Source organism: Phaethon aethereus, assembly GCF_964289735.1.
Source record: "Phaethon aethereus genome assembly, chromosome: 15".
NCBI classification, from domain to species: Eukaryota; Metazoa; Chordata; class Aves; order Phaethontiformes; family Phaethontidae; genus Phaethon; species Phaethon aethereus.
In genome coordinates this window covers 14,834,304-14,851,043 of record NC_138591.1, presented here as the reverse complement: position 1 = coordinate 14,851,043, position 16,740 = coordinate 14,834,304, and the positions used below count along the sequence as shown (strand labels likewise).

General features: G+C 36.4%; 1 protein-coding gene across 5 annotated transcripts in view; it reads left to right on the top strand.

Annotated features, from left to right (window-relative positions):
- The window catches only part of RBFOX1 (RNA binding fox-1 homolog 1), a gene marked incomplete at both ends in the record, with an annotated part of 1,321,463 nt that overhangs the window by 1,033,363 nt on the left and 271,360 nt on the right, over positions 1–16,740 (top strand). The window lies entirely within an intron of this gene.

Here is a 16,740-nt window from a genome sequence, read left to right as displayed (position 1 = left end):
TTTTGGTATCATCATTGTATTCTACTTTTTTGTTTTATAACTGAGTCCACCGTTACAGAGAGTCATCTAGTAAGTACGTAGAGCCAAGACAGAAATATGTTGTCATGCAAAAATGATTAATCCTGTTTATTCTGTTACTTTCTGATGAAACTTCAGGGAAAAAGAATTCTTGTGCCTACTGTAACAAATAGGGGCATTTCTTCCAACTTTCACTACAATAGTTTATATGCATATTGACTTCCATGAAACAGTCTCTAACTTTATTTCTATATTTACAAATGGCTGAAAGATGTTTTACAGTATTTCTTTTTGTTCCTAAAGATTAAATAAAATAGATTTAAAGCTTATTTTTATTTCAGAATATTTGTTTTCGATTAGAGCTGAAAGAACAGAACTCAAGTATTTGGAAGATATAAACCCTTCTGTAGCCCCCCCCCCCCCCCCGCCCATAATAGAGTATAAACCATTGCTGACTTAAAACATGGGAGTGCATAATAAAAAATTCTTGTATATGCCTTAGATGATAGATGCACGTGGGAGGGATTCATATGTCTGCAATTAAAATTTGCATCAGATAAATATTTGTATTTAATATTTAAATACGTTGCATGTCATAATTAAAGTCTTTGTTCTTAGTAGTTCTGTATTCTGGATACATTTTGGAAATTGCATTTATAGATCAGCTTTAATGATCCAGTGCGACTTGTGCCCTTACTGGTTGTATTCAAAATGTATTCCTGTATTTTGTTGGATTTGTTCCTTTGAGTTTGCCAAACAACAATTTGTATGTTAAAGGTCCAACTTTTGAAAGGAAAAACGTGAATTAAGGTGAGAGGTCAACATAGCCACACAAGTAGCTGATAAAGGATAACATAAAGACCAGGTTAGGTGCTATAATAGCCTTCCTGTGTGAGCTATTGCAGTATCATTATGCAAACACATCTATAGTATGGCACTGCTTTAAGGTTTAAGAAACTGTGCAACAATAATGATTACTTTAAAATAGTGAATTCAATTCCATCTATTCCATTTGAGAGAAAGATGAGAAGTGATTGCTAATGCACTTTACAAAGTGCTGTATCTGGCGGATAATTTTTAACTCTTTACGTGGATTAACTGCCACACTGAAACATCTTTTCTTATTTATTTTTTTAAGTGTTGGCTTTCTCATCTGGTTAATCCTATTGTCAGTTTAGAATCATCCTGTCTCTACTAATGAAAATGTAGAAGTTAAAGAGTCATCTGAATTCCTGATTATAATTGTAGCAGGTTCAAAATTCTGTGCTTGTTGCTGCTTTTGATTGCTGGCTGGCATTTTAGTTATTCTGGTTTCCTAGAGAGTCAGATAATTATCATCTTAATTCAGGTATGATTTATTATTTCATGTATTTGGTTAAGTATTTCTTTAGAAACAATGTTTACTTTATCTCAGAATTATTCAGGCAGAAGGATAGTCCTGTGGTGACATTACCTACAAAGCTAACGTAACATGGTGCTGTTTTTAAATGGGAAAGGATAAGGATTGTTTTATATTTTTGAAAAACATGAATAAACTTTTACCATGTCAGTCTACTTGGCTTTTTTCTATTTCTCCTGTGGCTGGTAATTTCTAGCAAGCCTACAAAAATACCTGTTTTCTATGCAAATATCACTATTTCAGTGAAACTGTAAATGTTTTTCTCACTCTATAAAGTTGGCTATCGATCTTAAATACTGGTAACATAAAATCTTTACCTGGCAACTTAATAACTAATGATTCCCCCCTGCCTGTAGACCCTGTGACCAGCAGTATGTAGACATTATGTGAACCTATCGAGTATTTTTTTCCTCTAGAAATTGCACTTCAGACAGGGCTGCTCACTTGTACCTCAACTAGAATTAATTTAGATATCTGTACTACAACTGAGCTCTCTCAGAGTTGTCAAACTTTACTATCTATTTACAATCTATGAAAAAAATTATTCTCTATTTTTGTGTGTATCTGCTAAGTATGCTGGTATTCTGTCACATGTGAGTTTTGTAATTGGATATATGTCTTTCCTGAAAGGCTATAAAAGGCATTATGTTCTTCTCAAGATGGGCAAATCAGTCCTCCTGTCAATAAATATTTATGTAGCCACAACGATGGTGGTTTTCTGTTGAGCTGTATTAATAATTTGGGAAAATCTGTGTTTTGGTAGGAATTTAATATTGGCCATTATTTATTTGCTAAACAAACACTGCTTGGTCAGTTGGTTTAGTATAAATGGATAAATTGTTTTCCATAGTGTACCCACCAAAGCGCTCTACTACTTTGTCCAGTGTTAGAAACTTAAGTATTTGCTTGCATATATTCCAGATTATGCACTTACAGAATGTTTTAAGAGCTAAGTGAGGAACTGAATCTTGTTTAAAACAGTTTGTGCATGCAGGATGCTTTACCTAAAAACAGCTAAAGCTTAACTGTTGAAAATGAAGTTGAAAATAAATAAAGTACAGAGGCCTAGTTCACGTTATGGATTAACTGTCAATAAGATATTCGCTTGAAAATGCCAACAAAAAGGATGCTTCTGAGCAGGTTAAACTATTTGAAATGGTCTGAAATTATTTGGATGTTCTCTTTACTAAGATGCTTCTAGCTTTAGACATTCAGAAAGAGTTTTCAAACAATATTAAAACCAAAATGACTGTATCAGTGGCAGCAACAAACAGAATAAGTTTTGATTTGGAAGTTTTTACTGCATCGTTATAAAGATAGGGACAACTGGTAAAACTGTAGATGCATTTGGGTTAGAATTTTACCTAGTGTCAATATTTAAAGACACAGGAAAAGGGAACTCTGATTTGTAGTGCACCCTATCATTTGGTAGTATTTTATGGTGTTAGAAACAGCTAAGTACATCTATCTTCCCCTCCTTAATATGACACATCAATGCAAGAAATAATTTCTGACCACAAGCTGACATCAAATGCTAGTGTGAATTTTTGCTGCAAAATTTTGACTGCCTGTAAATTGGGATTTAGCATATATTAATGGAGGCTTAGTTCTGTTAACTGGTATTTCCCTACGATATATATTTGCCTGGGCATAGGGTTATTTAGTTGGTATTTTCTGAGTAAAGTAATAAAGTCAACCGTTGTTTTGAAACATCACATAATATTCCATGCCATAGTGTACAGTGCTGCTGTCATTATTTTAAAATAGGTAATTTTTTTTTTCTGTTTAATGATGATGGATGTGCTTTTTTTAAATAGTGAAGTGGTTTGTACAAAGGGTAATTCCTCTTAAATGGAGCAATTGCTCATAGTGGACATTCACAGATCGAAAACAATTGAGCTGAAACTTCGATACCAACCTTTTCTGTCTTTTACAAGAAAGCAGTTCATGGTACAGCTCTCGTATCAATGATGAAAAGAATCCACCATGAAAACAAAACAAAAACCAACAAGCCCTCCATCTCTACCCCAGCTATCCCATTAGTGCTTATATGGTAAATTAGTGTAATTTTGTTTGGGCCTTAAGCATTATGACTATGGAGAAAAGCTGAATTCCCCACTCAGTTACTTATGTCATGCTTCTGGATCTGATGATATATAGGCGTCCGAAAGACTTTTTATCACATTCTTTCTTCATGGCTTAATTCAATGTTGATTTATTTGGTAGCGTTTTCAATTGATGTAGTCAAAAGTGTCAAGAATGGAATACGGATTAGAACAGATTATATTTGTGTTAAAATTGTGTAAATGGATGAACAATTCCTGGATACAGTTTACCTTTTTTATAGAGCACAAGCACATCAATTGCTGAATGCCACCAGTGCAGTTATAGGTCTAAGTATATGTCTTCTGCATTTTATACTTTAGTGAGTCTTCAAAGGATCAGGTATGTTAGCTGAATTCAATAACTGACATTTTGTGATGACACTGTTTAAACCTATCATGAGAACACTGCCTTTCTTTACCTAGTCCATTTATAGTACTCATTCACTCTGTGGCTCTCCTGTAAAATCAGTTAATCTGACTTTTAGCTCATGAAATTTTAAGCATCTGGTAGCTTAGAAATTGGAGTCTTTGCAGAATTTTGTTCCTCAGTCTGCTATTTCATGGCATTTTCATGTGAGAACATACAACCTCTGCTTATGACTGCATGAGTGAAAAGAAGTCCACATTACTAATGCTCATTCACCATCTGTTTTTCTTACAGCTGGGCCTTGAATAATTGTCCAGTAGCTGATGGACTGAGGGTAGGCAATCTTTTCAGGGTTTTCTGATTCATTTAACCAGCTTCGCTGCCCCAAGAGAAACATAGTGCTTGTTTATTCATATGTGTAGGGTAAAAAAACTGTACTTTGTCAGATAAATTATAGTAGTCTGTTAAAACAACAACAAAAAAAGAATTGCCATGCTGCAAACAGATGCATTTGCACCTAAGGGGGGCAGTGTAGCAGTCTTAGGGAATTTTAGTATATGAAACGGACCTCAAAAGGTGGGGGTGTAATTTTTGCATCCAGAAGTACTGTTAATGCAGAACTAAGGAATGATGTCTTGATGTGCTGTTTATCTTAATTAGTGTAAATAAGATCATTTGGTATTCACCAATAAGCTTCGAAGCTGCTATTTGAGACTCCACCTCTGCTTCAAAATAAATTTAAATGTTTACATATCTTTTTGCCTCACAAGATCTGTTTTGTTGTTTTCCGGAGGCTAATGAGAAGTGACTTAGAGATCAAGTGCCATAGCAGTACTCATTATGAATAAGAGCTAGTTTAGGGCTTTTAAATACAGCGTTGTCAAACAAGGTCAGTCTTTTCTCACAATAGTGAGAGGAAGTGCTTTAGTTAAGTACTCCGGCTTTAAATACTAAAAAACAAAACAAAACAAAAAAAAAAAACCCCAAACAAAAAAATCCCCCAAACACACACACACCCCCTGCCATACCCCCCAACCAACCAGAATCAGTTAAGAAGGTTAGTAAGAAGGTTAGTTGCTGCTTTGGAATACAAAAGCAAGAGCAGTTGCAAAGGAGCTTCCATGTGGCAGAAGCAGGTGAATATTTTTGGCTTAGAATCATTGTTTTTATAACTGGGCTCTTCAAACATTTGAAAACATTTCTGCTGAAAAGTGGTGGCTGGACTTTTCTGTTGTGAGCTATTTGTAAGTTGTCGCTATTCATTGATATTTGCTAAATATGTATATGGATGGTTATTTTCTGAAAAAATATGTCGTATGGTATTTTATGCCAAGGAAAGTGTGCGTTGGTTATTTAAGCAGGTTTTTTTTTCAGGTCAACTAGTAGATATTTCATTCAGTTTATTTAGGTTTTTTGACCAGTAACCGTGCAATACTAGACAATGAAGTTATTGTTTTTCAATGTGTGTATTTCTGAACTGTTAAATAAATACTATAATAATGTTTAAAATATTTTTGAGGCATTTAATAGGTAGTATAAATGAAAGTGATGAAAATTGTGACACTAGAATTTATCACCTTGCTTTATAGAGTTAAAGTAATGTTAGTGGAAAGGAGAAGTCAACACCCTCTAAGAATCCTTCAAGCTTTCCTGCTTTTTAAAGGTGTATGTGCGATTGATTTATCAGTTTTAAAGTGTGATGTGTAGTACAAGAGCTCTCCTGAGGAACTCTTGTCATTTCTTTGCTAGCACTGCTCGTTTACCTCTGTGTTGCCTACTGCAGTGCCATTGACTTCTTTTACATTTTGCTTCCCCTCCTACTCTGTTAGTGTAGCAGCCCAGTGAATTTAATTAGAGAAAATAGCATATCTAATGCCTATAGTATCCTGACTTGTTGTAGTTGGGCCTTTGGTCTTTTGCAGTATAGCAGGCTCCAGCTGTGGAGAGATCCTGCTCTTTCTTGTGTTGAACATATGCAGAATCAAAATTAGGTACTGTAGTAAGAACTGAAGCGTTAGTGAATTATTTTTTGTTTGCAGTGAGTCACTGATTTTTATTTTTTTCCCCAGATACGTAAGGAAAGTGCATGGTACTTCAGAATTGAAATAGTTAAGATGCTCAGATGCTCATGAATAAGAATGAAAGTGCTTTCATCTTAGACCATTTGTTAAATTTACCTTTTGACCCTTTATATCAAAACACACCAAAAATTGTTGGTCCTCCTATCTGTAAGATCTTGATTATGCCTTTTTTGTAAGTGTTCGTAAGTATAATAGTATCATCTCATATATATTTGAGAAGTGTGTATATACTTCACACATTACAAGTACTTTCTACATTACAGGTTGAGACAAAAAACCTGTTAGAAGTTCTGTCAGAGAATAAGATCTTGTTAAAACAGAGCTAGTGTGAAAATTTGTGGGTGAAAAGAAGTCTGGCAGCCCATATATTCAATGAGTGTCCCCTCCTTTCCTAAGATTTTTTCCTTGTCCTGTATTAGTCCTATCTCTGGGACATTACATGGCTGCAAAGCTCAATTAATGCTCTATGGCAGGAGGAGGAAAAAAATGTCTCTCTCTTGTCAGAAGCGAAGTTATTTACTTTCAAAAGCTGACAGAATAGCACTGCAGGGGCTTCATTTACTTCCGTTCAGAATGTCATTATTGTGTAATGCAAAGGGACTTCTGCATGCATTGCAGGCTTATTCTTGTAATCTTTAGTCTGCTGGATGGCTGCATAAGTGTAAAATGGCACACTGGAATGTTTCCCTATTCTGACTTTAGCTTGTTCACTTTTGTAAAACTGCATTCCAACTGTCTTAAATATTTACTGTTCAGATGGCAATAAATTCGTTTGTCGGTGGTGCTGATGCTTGATACATTTGGAATCATGCTCTGGCCTAGCTGAAAGACTGATTGCATCCTTAGTTACCTATATAATGTGTGTCATTTTTCCTGATGGGTGGCATATGGTTTGAGACTGCTTTTTCAGCATTTCTCTCTCTGTCATACTCTTCAGTTTTTCTAAGTCTAGCCCCCAAAGGAATATTTTAGTGCAGAATGTTTTATAAAGACTAACTGCTATTTCATTTCAAAGTTTGAAAAAACATTCAACTTCTTTGTTGTTGTTGTACTGCATGTACTTCAGAGGCAAGATAAGTAGTTTTGATGCTCCCTATCCAAGTTCAGTGTGTGTCACTGCAAAAATAGAGTGTGCAGAAATTGCAATTGAAAGGCTTTTGGTTTATTTTTCCTGTTGCTGCCATCTTTTCCAGCTCCACTTAGAATACCACGCTTAGCACATCCCCACAAAATTGCCTGTTGCTCTGTGGAAAGGTTTTTGGTACACCTAAAGTAAAACCAGTGATACAGCTAAGTTCCTTGTGCCGAGATATTGCCACCCTTTCTGCTTGCTTAAAAAATAATAAAATACATGCTCCAATGGAATATTACTTAGTTTGGGGGGGAGTCACCTTTTCAGTAATAGTTGATTTTTTTTACATTTTTTTTTAATTAAGAGCAACCCCACTTTCAGTAGTTGTTTTTTTGTTTCTTTTTCAGTTTAAAGTGGTAAACTAAACACTTAAAAACCTCAAAATTTATTCATTGGTAGAGGATTTTGTTTGAACACAACCTGGCATTAAATGAAGGGAAAGGGATTCTACTTCTAGATGGGCTTCCTTGCTTCTTTCCTTCTTTTCTCTTCCTTTTTTTGCAGACATAAAATGCAATAAATTTCTATTGCAGTTTCTGGGCTTGGGGGACAAAAAGGAAAGCAAAAGTACAAAGCTATTGGGAAGCGTCAAACATGGAGAATGATGAAGTACATTTCATAGCAGCCAGTTCCAACCCCAAAATCCCTGTTGTGCAGGAAGACTTTCCAGCTCACACAGGAAATTCAGCCATTGCACAGCATAGTATTAATGATTTATACACACCGCACCACTGCTTTTGTTCACTGGCAGAGCCAGGTAGTGTTAATAAAGGAATTTCAGGGAAAAGGGTCTTGGCATGCTGAGTTGTTTTGCTCAATGCAGTGGATGCTGCCTTCATAAATCAAAGGAATTTAGTGCTTTACAACCTTTCAGAGCTGCTGAGGGTGGGTTTTTTTTGCTTCTTGTTAATCTGATTCACCTAGGAATATTTTCATTTCTTTCCTATAAAGAATGAATGAACTACTGGATGAGATCTATCTCAGCTGTTTTAGGGTTGATTGGTTTGCTTCACAGTGGCATTATACTTCCATTTGTTTTCCATTTGGTATTTATGCTTTATGGTGTTGTCTATGGAGAGAGGCTAGCATGGTTTTATTAACATAAAGAGGTACAGATCACATTGTATTCTGTCTTGTTCTTAGACATAACTAAATAAAATGTAAAGGCAAAATATGTTTGCAGTAAACAAAGCGATCTTTTTTTCTTCATCTACACTAAAAAATTAATAACACTTATTAAAGCACTTCTCATTTTAAAATAGATTTTTTTTTTTATTAGCAAAAATACACTTCCATGTTCTTTTGCGGTAAATCTGAGTGTTAATTTTCAAAGTTCCTTTCTTATCTGCAAACTTTGTTTCCTAGTAGCAACTGCAGGATTGAGTACTTAATTTTATATTAGTTCACATAATGATTCTTTTCAAGTCGTGGATTGATATTACTAAAGGAAAGCTATATCTACATTTTGTTATAGAAATGAAGATACAGAAGGATGGTTTTAAAAAAAGCTCTCAAATTTTCATGTGAAATAGAGTATTAAACAATATTATGGGACACTCTACAGGAAAATAACCACCTGGTTTGATACTTAGGGAATCTAATCTTTACTTTCCATGGCTGTTTTACAAAAGGGAGAGTTAGAAAATAATTACAGGGAATGTGTTTTGCAGTTAAAGGGAATCTGACTTTCCAGGGGGATCTTAGGAATTTGTGTGTTAGAGCAGGTGCAGTGATTTTAGTCTATTTGAATCTTTCAGAGTCGTGGATTCATATACTTTTTGCTTACAGAAAATGTGACTGCCCTGTCCTGGCTTTGTTACGACAAAAATCGTTCCCTCCTAGCTTTATGAAAGTCAACCATGTGGAAACAGTATTGCAGAAGTTAAAACTACTTACTACTGAGAGGAATTTTTTGTTTGTAGTCTCTTCTGTAGTCCGAAGGCAGAGAAATACCTTCTTTTCCATTTTCATCACTGGTTTAAATATCACAGATTAATATAAGGCAGGTGCCCTGTAAATGAGGTTTATGATTATAGAGTACCATTTTTGTATTTGTTTGTCCTCTATTATTTGGGTGCATGAGTGTTTCATTGTATTTAATTATGTCTGTGAGGCATAAGACAACAGTCAACATCTGCTCTATTGTTTCCTTGGTTTACAGATAGCTTTGATGGGTTATTAAACAATCTATTTTTCAAACAGAAAACAGGGAAACAAGCTGCACCCATATTATGTAATTTTGTAAAGGTACATTATGTAATTAGTTGTCTAGTATTTGCACAATAACCTTTTATTTTGGTTGAATAAATGCTACTCCATTAAAAAATATGTGATGATCTCAGGCAGTTTTTATTTAATGGTGAATTTCTAGTTTATAACATATGGGTTAAGTTGATTTTTGCCACTACTAAATTGATTTTGCCATACATTTTATATTTAAATACTGCTCTTGAGTTGTGAACACTAATACAAAAATTAGAAATGTGTATTAACTTTCATTTATTACTGTAACAGCTGATGATGATCTCTTACTGATTACAGAAGTAGTATTAATTAACTTGAACTATTTTGGGGTAAAAGTTTACACTCTTGCCAGAGCATCAGTTGGGGAGGGCAATACTCAAACTGCTTTTACTCTCACAGATCTTACTTAGGGCAGAACAACCCCCTGTAGTCCCCTGCCAAGAGAATTTATACTGTACAAACGGGGAGACAACAGTGTAGAACTTGACTTTTCCACAAATGGATTTACTGTTGGAAGAGTGCTTGTTTCATTATCTGTTTTGAATTTTTTTGTTCTGTTTTAATGTACCTGTCAACTGTTTTAAGTTTCTTGTGTAACACCGATGTCCATTATACTCTCTCTGGATAGATTAAGGTAAATCACTGAAAAGTTCCAGCTGCACAGCCTGTGATTGTTTTTGCCTCAAAAATAAAATGTAGAAGAAAATTTTCCAGAGACTAATGATGCACAAATCCTAAAATTAGGCCTCCTGTAGTGTTTATCATTGCAAAAACTTACCTATTAAAAATGTTTAAGGACAAACATCAGATTGTAGTATTTTCTTGTAGCTGTTTCTTGCATATGTACATTTGAGGCCTTTGAAATGATGTTAATGTAATGTGGTTGTTTTATGTACCCAGGTTTCCCATTGAAATAAAGTTGTTCAATATAATTTTAACATGAACTAAACTACCCCTTGTATATACATAAAGAACTGAACTCAAGGAAAAAAACATAACATAAGCATAGTTACTCAGAAAAGTATGCGTTATAACTCATGTAGGACTGATGTTCCAAGTGCTTGTTTAAATGTCTTGTTGCAAAATGGCATTCAGTTTTTAGTGTACAGTGAAAATACTGCACTTTTTTGTGCAAGGGGTTGTTAGAAATACTTTATAATCTCTCTCTCGCCTATCCGTGTGCATCAGCAGCAAAAGATGTGAATGAAAAAAAGGGATTTCACATCTGTTCTTTCAAGTGTCCGTAAATGTTCCTCAATAGATTTGGCCACAAACATGTGACATACGGAAACTCAAACAGGAACTTCTAAATACAGTTTCCTAACAAATGAAGGAATGCCAGGGCAATGCTGTTTGTAGGGAACTTTGTCTTCAAGGTGTTTCCAGGACCCCTCTGCGGGGTGGGAGGGGAAGGGACTGTGGTTTTGTTTGGGTTTTTTTCTATGACGTTAATTGTTAAATGGTTTGGTAGTTTGTGTCTCTTAGGAATTGCTTGTTATAAACAAAATGTGTGTGTATACAACCAAACCAACCATGCAGGTGTCTCCAAATGCATGCATGGGAATGGAGCATTCATGGGCTTTTTTCTGGTATGCAATGCAGAGATGGATTGTAACAGGAGAGAAAACCAGGATCTGAATTTCTGCTGGGGTGGATCAACATGGTTTATTGACTTCCACTAAGGATGTTATCCTTGGCTTTTCTGTAAAATTAATGCATTGTACAGTTTATGTGTTTTTTCTCTCATTAGCATATTCTTGGCTGTTTTGCTTGGGAATAGTTTTAAGTGTTTATTTGCACTAAAATTTTACAAGTGGTGTGTGCCCACTTTGAGCAGAAAATGAACTTTGAAACTGCTTTATAGAAACTCTAAGGGAAAGTTATTTTCACAGATTTATGAAGGAAGCTGAGGCAGCGTCTGATCTGTGGTAGTGATGGACACTGGTTATTTGCATAGCTTCACGAGTTATTAGGAATATGGAGCACAAAACTGTTAAGCGTTTTGTTTGTATGATCTTAAAGAGCTAATCAGGGCTGAACAGTAGAGGACAAGAATTCAGGAAATTTAACTCTTTTACCAGTACCACAAATGGCCGGATAGATCAGTAGACAACAATGATTGTCAACTTTCATTGCTTATTACAGTAGTACTAGATTACACAAGCATGTAAGGAAGCAGGATGTGAGGGAGACCTGTCATTAAGAAAAAAATTGAGGGAATGATAAAAACTTTTGAAAATAATTTCTATAAGAATTCACTATTCCCAGTTGACTCATTAATTATCCTGAAATCTGGCAGTTCTGTAGAAGCAGAAGCACTTTTCTGTCATTGTAATACCAGAGAGATGTTCCAATAATAGTGTTTATAACCTAGATGTGCAAAAGTTATGTCTGTGAGAGCAACAGGATATGAACTTTCAGGGCAATGCATGTTTGTTGAGCAACACAAGTCAAAACTCGTAGTGGAATATTATATTTCTTATTTTAATTTGTTCCTGGTGTTCAGTAACATGCATTTTGGTGTGTTACTTTTTCACTAAACAGTATCATGGGTTGCATTCCTTCTGGTTAGGGACAGATGACTATTGAAGAATCCTGACAAAAGGTAAGATGATCTCAAATCAAAAAGTTTGAGTTCATTTTTTGGTGTCTGATCCTCTGCAGGAGAATTGGGCTCATCTCAGATCTTAGAAGGAGACTGCTTACTGTCTGTCTTATATCTTACAGCAATAAAACCTTACTCGTATCCAACTGATAACCTTAATAGCAGCTCAAGTCAGCTAAAGTACTGATTTCAATAAAAAAAGAAATAATCTTCTGTTGTCTTCCTTCTCTGCAGAAATTGACACCAATCCTTTGCTGGGGTGCTCTAAGGGCACTGGCAAAGGTTGATTAGAAGCTAAGTGGACGTGGAATTAAAAAGGCCATCCTTTCTTTATTCCCTTCTAACATAAAATGGAATTAACCAAAAGTAAAAAGTGGATGACAGGAGAGGCTCTTGCTATCTGGCGTTGATACAACAGTGTTATGATTTTCTGTTCTTCAGTGCTTATTCTTTCCTATTCTGCTTATTCTCATCAGTAGCACAATCCCCATAAGTTTACATTGTCCTGAGGAGGTTGTTGTGAGAGATAATATTAGAAATCAAGTATTCACATGAATTCAGGAACCACTGTTCCTGTGGATTTGCATAAGAAAATCACTTGTTTGGTAGAATAGTTACTTAGGACTGGAATGTATAATGAGTAAGTAGAATATTGTCTAAGAGGTCTTGGAGAAGGGGAAGAAAACACATGATTTGATTCTTTAAGGTGAGATCTATTTACTGTATTACCAGGAAGTTTTGTTGAAGCTTAATCCAGGGAACTTCATTCTTTCAAAGTAGTTTTCCTGTGTACTAGCTGTTTATGTGAAGGTGCCTGCAGAGTGTACTAGACCATTTCCACTCACATTGACCTGGCCTCAGTCACAGAGCCTTAGACTATGGGTAGAAGAAGATTTGAGGGAAAGGCAGGTGCTCCTGTGCTATGTAATCTGTTGGCTGGATACGCCTTGCGCAGCAGCTACCTCTAAGACATCAGGCTGAGTTTAGCAGTGGTGGCTGAATTGCTCGACATGGGATTAAGTGTGTCTCCAAACAGTTGCGCTGAGATACCTAGGAGACTGAATTGTCTTCAGACATAAAGTAGTAATAAAGTTGAAAAAGCTTGCTAAACTTTGTGGTGTTCAGATTTGAAGGCAAACATCATATCAACTGTGCTTTCTAATGCTTTTGGCCAAATCCTGCCTGCCTCAGATGTTCCTAGCTTGTAGTTCCTGGCTAAACTTCAGTGCTTAAAAACTATTGCCGAGGTCTTGAACAAAGCTGCATTACAGCTTGCACTACATCTAACGCCTTTGAGTCTTGATATTTTATCTCTGGAGAATATGAAACTTGTCAGTTCTGAACACAAATTCCCTCTGATCCGTTTAAAGACCTGTAGGGTCTTTATTATTTTGGGGTTTGCATAGGTTATTTCTCCAAGGCACCCTGCTCGCTCACGATATCTACCCTGTGATGGTTTCTGCTGTCAGACCATTGCACTTGGCGTAGTCAGGTGCTTGAATGATGTATTTATACAGGCAGGAGGCATGATTTAATACCATCTCATGATTCACTGTGCAGTCCTATTAATATGAACTTTACTCAGGGGAATGAATAGCTGTTACTTACCAGCAAATCCCATGTGTATTAAGAAGGTGAAGTTGTATTGAAAGATCCTCCCAGTGATATTTGGCTGTTCCCAAGGGAAGCAAATGAAAACTGTACTTTGATGAATAGTGAATGTGCTAACTGGGGTCAAGAAGAAGTCGTAGCTTCCTGTGATACAGTAGCCAGAGTAGGCTGACTACAGCAATAAAGAGAAGTCTATTTGACCAGATTTGGCAATAAAAATATGTGGCTATCATCTCCACAGAACCAAAGCCTGACAGATTACAGTGACAGGCAGGTGGCTTGTCTGTTCTAGAATACACTGTTATATTCCTGAGATCCTGTTTTATGCATGTTGGTGTCAACAAGATGATGGCTATGAACTGATACTGACTGAGACTGATTCTGTGCTCAAGTATGGGCAAAAATCCTGTGTGGAGTGGTTGATAATCTGTCATGGCATTGCTTGGGTATATCAGTAGGATTCATTAAGAGTGGATATTGATTAGAAGTCAGTCCGTTCCTGGTTTGCAATGAAAAATACATTGGTTGCTGCTGGTCTGTATTTGCAAATGAATGGGCCGAAGGGCAGGCTAACAGACTGCTCCTACCTGTTGACAACATGCATGCAAAAATACATATTTCTTGGGCATCTTGTATCCAGCATACAAAAGAGAAAAATAAATGAATGAGATTAAGGAATATATATGAAAGTATGATAGTAATACATATTTTGTGAAATACATATATATAAGCCTGACATTTTTTTAAATAAAGATGTATGTGATACTGTTTATTACTTATGCCATAGGAGGTTGTATGTCTTTTTCAGTAGTTTGGCTATGTAATTGCATGATGTCAAACAAGCATGGGATCTTGAAAGTGCCTGTTCTACGTTTCATACAAAATTTTCAAAACTGCTTAACTTCACATAGATTGGAGGCTTATCTCAACTTTTTAAGAAATGGCAGATAAACTCAAGAGCAGAGCAGTGAAAGATATTTGAACTAGCCTGGAGATGAGAAAGAGTCTGTTCTCAAAGAAGCCAACAGTGAAAATACAACTGATTTGGTACACTATCCAGCCAATAGGAATTATTTAATAAAAGCCAGTATGGAACTCTGCAAGGAAAGGAAAACAATGCAGTGCTCATTAAGACATAAGGAACATAGTGAAGGCCTTTGCAACACATCTTTGGTGTTGTGAATAAGTAGTGATGTACACATGTCAAAATCAACTCTTGTTAGTTAAAGCAATAGTATTTTTTTTCCAGTTCTGCAGCTAACTTTTCTGAGTGATCCAGGACAATAGGAGACAGAGAAACACCCTTCATAAACAGGCCCCACATAGAGGGCCTACAGAGCTGTTAATTGAAGTAACTGCCCTGCAAGTGGCTTGCATCACCATGTGTGCTGCACCATTTTTGCTTTAGAAGATAATTTTCTGTGTGACTTCTTGCGTAGTCTAATGTTAATCCTTCTTCCTAATTCAGTGTCCAGCGCATTAAATAACTGAAGCTCCCAGATTCATCCTGCTTTAATTTTGACGTGAATGCATGCACAAAAAGACAAATCTGGTTGTGATTCAGAATCTTTCTAATTCATATGAAAACACAGATAAGTCAAAAAGCACCTATAGCTATCTGTTTTTTCAGGGAGTAGTGATTCAGTTTGTTCTCCGGTTTTGTGCCATGATATGTATGGTTGATGACAGGTCCCTACATTTCTGTGGTAGCCAAAGGGAAGTCCAGCCACAGAGGCATCCCTTAACTCCACTTTTTAACCTGCTTCCTTTCTGGCATATATTTATCGCCTGTGTAAGTGACTGTGTTTTGTGACTCACTGAAGGCTAAATCATTGTATCTGCTATCAGGGGACAAATATGTATCTCTAGCAATCTAATCTGAGCAGGAACTGAAGATTTCTGAGGATGTAGAAGAGAGCAAGCCATTTATGTAAAAATGCCTTCACACATTCCTGAAAAAGTGAAGCTTAAGTAGCTGTATACCTTTTGAGCGTGTGTATTCTTTCATATTACTGTCATAGGTGGTGATCTCCTTGTACCAGACACAGTTCTCTTCAGAAGGAATTTACAGTCTAAGATGCTTACAGAGGTAGAGCTGACTTGCAGAGGAGCAGAGATATTGGTCATCATGCTACTCAGCAGTCAGTTCATCCCCCAGTCAGCATTTTTTTGTTGGCATTCTGGCACGAGGAGGTTTTATGGGCTGAAAGAGAATGTTCATAAATATTTATAGGAAGTTTTTACCTGGTATCAGGAAGTTATAGGAGAAGGCATTATGCCATCCTGAGTGTGGTTAGAAGGTGAAGGAGTGTCATATTCAAGGCAATATGAAGAAGAAATTAATCTTGCGGTGGTTCACAGCAGTAGCTGGGTAGGAATAGGCTGAAGTGAGCCTTGAAAGGTAATGACAAGTACTGTATAGTTGCTGAGGTAGTAAAAGGATGTGTTGTGGGGCAATGCAAGGAGGGAAAGGAGAAGTGATCTTTGTGGGAGCATTCCAAAAGAAACTCAAAATAAACAGGCCATTCTTTAGCCAGTGAGATACTAGGGCAGCAGGTGAATCAGTGCACAGTACTGACAACAAAAAAGAAAGTCTAGAGTTAGTCAAACCAAAAAGGGGAAATAGTCTTTGTAAGACAAGTGTGGCAGGTATAAAAGTGTCAGCCGCCGTAGTTGGGAAGGTGGGAGAAGACATGCAGGACACCTTTTTCTATCTACCAATATTTCATTTAATGTCTGGGTCTACTTATCTGGGGCAATACTAATCAATGGTGGCTCACCTTCTCTTTTGGAGCATGAATGGTACTGATGTGGCAATACTATTTTAAGGACAATAATCTAAAGTTGCTGTGGATGATGGAAACTACCAAGAGACTTGGAAACTACTTTATCCTCTCAGTTCTGTGTTTTTCTTTACCACTGAGAAATCTTAAAGAGAAAATGGAGAGCATTTGGAGAATAGGAAGGGTGGCCAAAAGCCAGGAGGCTTGCAGAACTTAAAGGAATCAAATATGAAATAGCATAAGTTATAAAGAGGGTGCTAAAGTGGTACCTGAATTATTTATGATCTGTGAGATGGGGAAGTTAGGCCAATGTTGGAAGGAAGTAGAAGTTACTTGAAATTCATAATTCAGGAGGAAGCAGTCAAGGACATGTTAAACCACCTGGACACCCACAA